Source organism: Triticum dicoccoides, chromosome 3B (genome assembly GCF_002162155.2).
Source record: "Triticum dicoccoides isolate Atlit2015 ecotype Zavitan chromosome 3B, WEW_v2.0, whole genome shotgun sequence".
Lineage (NCBI taxonomy): Eukaryota > Viridiplantae > Streptophyta > Magnoliopsida > Poales > Poaceae > Triticum > Triticum dicoccoides.
In genome coordinates this window covers 668,128,664-668,132,169 of record NC_041385.1, presented here as the reverse complement: position 1 = coordinate 668,132,169, position 3,506 = coordinate 668,128,664, and the positions used below count along the sequence as shown (strand labels likewise).

Here is a 3,506-nt window from a genome sequence, read left to right as displayed (position 1 = left end):
GTTCCACGTCGTGCACCCTGTAGTACGAGCCGCGGCGGGGGTGGTAGGCGCCTTCCTTGAGGAAGACCGTGAGCCGCTTGAGCGCCGTCCCACGGCGGCGGCTGGCGAGGGCGGCCTTGCCGTCGCGGAAGAAGGCGTCGAAGCGGGCGTCGGGATAGTGAAACCCGCCAGCGCCAGATGAGTAGGGCCTGCTGTCGAGGTTGAGGGCGCTCGCGCGGCGCCAGAGCGGGCGCCATCGGCGCGAGAGGGCGGCGCTGGCCGCGGCCTCCTTCGCCGGCGCGAAGGAGAGGATGTGCTCGAGGAGATCGTCGCCTAGCGAGGAGAGGCGGTCGGCGGCGAAGGTGCGTCTAATTTTCTTTTGAGATCCGGCCATGGTGCGTCTCTAGATGGATATGCGTGGCCGTCAATATTAATATTTACTAGGAAAATTGCCCGTGCATTGCAACGGGAAAACAAATAGCACACGCCCTAAGCATGGCTCCAGATCCGCCCCTCCCCCAACTACAAACCGCTTAACGTTCGTCATGTCCTCTCTCTCTCTCTATCCCTGTGTATGTAACCTCAATGTAAGTTACTGCAATAATATTTTTATTACTACGAACAAAAATATCCCATCGTTCACATAGCTTCAGTTCACGATCAGTTTATTTAAATGCCATAGGTTTGAGGGCTTGTTCAGCATCATTGTCATACTCTTGGGCGAAGGCTTTGCATTGTGTACACTCAATTCAGTTAAAGAAGACCCTTCATTTGTGGAATATCTGGGTTTTTTTATGCTAATACTTCTATCCATATGACCATCTGGCCATGCAAATTTAACAAATCAATTTTCAATATAGCATATTGCAGGAATCTGAACAAATATAGAGGCATATATTTGATTGTGACAAATAAACTTATAAAATAAAGTCTTTAAGGATAAACATTTTTCAACTTCCAATGTTTTTGTAATTATCAAGCATGTCTCAAAGAGCGACATAGCTTGGAAAACCATGCTAAGGATTGTCTTATTTTGGTTTATAACCTAGGTCGACATCAGTGGTAATTGAACAATATATGGACATTGGGAGTGCAATGCTTGACGATGAGTGAAAACATATATGTGGCGATGAGTGTATCTTCCATCCTATGCAAGGCCATAGTTAGTAAGTAGCATATTGCAAGTTTTAGATACATGGTTAGAAAATATTCTAAAGCGAGAAAAACAAAATTGACCCTGGAGAGAGAAAACAGTGACTCTGCCTTAGGTTTCAAACCCCCTGATAACAGTGGAATTCGTGTTTCATAGTAAAAATAACCTAGTGTAATTCCTATATGAAAAAGAAAGGAAACACGGTATCAAGACAATCAAATATATTAAGGTATCATACCATAAGTCTTTGCTGCCATTCTTCTTCTTCACGTAATTGAGGGAACTACACAGCGCATCATGTACTTCATAGCACGCTTTACATTCAAAGTCATTACTAACCGAGCAATGTCCTACAAAAACATTGGAAGTAGAACCACCAGCACCCAACAAAGAAAATTTGTTCGTGGCGGACGATTGGACAAAATAGATGCCACAGGCTACCGATCTACACAAATGGGCATTACCAAGTAAGTTCATGTTCAGGCCCTTCCCTGTGTGACATTTGACATTCAAAATCATGATCAATTCAGTTCCTCTATTAAACCAGGATCATGAGTGACACTGGATTCTACCCAATATCCCTAAGCATCAGAACAAAGAGTGAAGCATTCAGAGCTTTCAACAATTGCCACGGATGTGTGTGTGGCAACGGGAGATTTTTTTTTTGACATGTATTCAAATTTAAGCAAATATGTACAAGCTTTAGTAGTAGACAAACAACCAGCCAGATTGGACATCCATAACTTTCGTTGTAATTATCAAGTGGTGCAAACAATCGATGCAAAATTAATTCCATCAATAATATGATGAACAATTGAACACATAATTTGGAAAAAGAAGAAGATAGGCACATGTCAAGTAACTAATTCAGGTTAAACATGGTATTTGACGAATTCTAGCATGATTTAAGTTTGCATGTCGAGTGTCTCTTAGCGGGAAATTCTTGGATTTTTATATGTTGGTACCTATAATTGTACGGGGGCCTTCGTGACATTTCCAATCCTGAAGACATCTCAGTTTAGGGATAATGATGACATCTTCCGGTCTTGACCTGTCTGCAAATAATCCTTAACAACTACTCCCTCCGTCCGGAAATACTTGTCATCAGAATGGATGAAAATAGATGTATCTAGAACTAAAATACATCTAGATACATCTATTTCAATGACAAGTATTTCCGGACGAAGGGAGTATAATTTAGTTTCAGTACATACCCATAAGCTTTTCAGCATGCAGACAACAATGGTACGGTTACCTAGTAAAACTCAACCAGATCACCTTGTGTGCATGCTGAATTTCTACTATACGGCTAGCTTGGTTGAGACAAAACAATGCAACTGATCTATATTCATTAATTAATACAAAAAATACCAGGTGAAGGTATCCTAATTAAAGAAACAAAAGTAAATCCCCGTAAAAGAAATAAGAAAGAACCATCTCTAGGAAGGAGAGATTAGACCTATACCAAGGCATTCGTTAGCTAAACCAAAAGAAAATTTATCTCGGGAGCTTGCTTCGAATTGCTTACCTTTCCTGCTCAAATTTCCCTTTTATTTAAGAGCAAATTGATGTCTTGCACTTAAGGGTAACATGATTGAGAACAACAACACTGAAACTATCTTGTGATTTTCTAATAGAGAAGTACACAATTAATATGGCAATGACATATACTTATAATTTATTTATAGGAAAGGCCGCAAAGGACATACATAGAGGTCTGGTCACAGAAGCATCACCCATGAGTAGTCTTTACGCTCAGACGTTTAGAGGAACACTTGTTGCACACACTGCAATCTCACAATAGGAGAGAAAAAAATGTTACATATCGGAGTGGAGTTAGGGAGAGATGTTACTGCTATATACCTGGAGATGGTATGCGCATTCTCTCAAGCTGAGATGGCTCTCGCATCCTCGAAAGCGATGGTGCCTACGTGCGCTCACGTACTCGCTGGCTATGGCAGCTCCCATGTCCTCCGAAGCGGCAACAATCCTCGTGAGCTTGTGTCCTCGCTGGCTGCGGCGGTGCCACTGCGAATCCTGGCATGCAGCAGCATCGCGGAAGAAGGATGGTACTGAAAACATTAGTGCAGAAAGCAAATCCAAGAAAAATCTGAAGGCTAATGTAGTGGAAAAAATATACGCTAGTTCTCAAGATATTAAGAATCACAATTTTTTACATAATTCTTTATATGAATCTTTATCCTCAAACTTGTTCTTATACATCTCTAGATGCACACCATTTATTAAAAATAGTGTTCATATAGCAGGTGAATTCACCAATCAAGTAGCCATCCATAAACTGATATATCCACAAATCTAATTCCATCCAGCAAACAAACACCAACTAAAGTCCATCAATTCTAGATAATTCTGA

General features: G+C 41.4%; 1 long non-coding RNA gene across 1 annotated transcript; it reads right to left on the bottom strand.

The window, feature by feature from the left end:
- Positions 1–2,693: 2,693 nt before the first annotated feature.
- On the bottom strand, positions 2,694–3,266 carry LOC119281787. Its single transcript, XR_005138549.1, has 3 exons — positions 2,996–3,266; positions 2,842–2,919; positions 2,694–2,762 (listed from the first exon to the last, which is right to left on the bottom strand). It is a non-coding gene; the product is annotated as an uncharacterized LOC119281787 (long non-coding RNA).
- Positions 3,267–3,506: the final 240 nt, after the last annotated feature.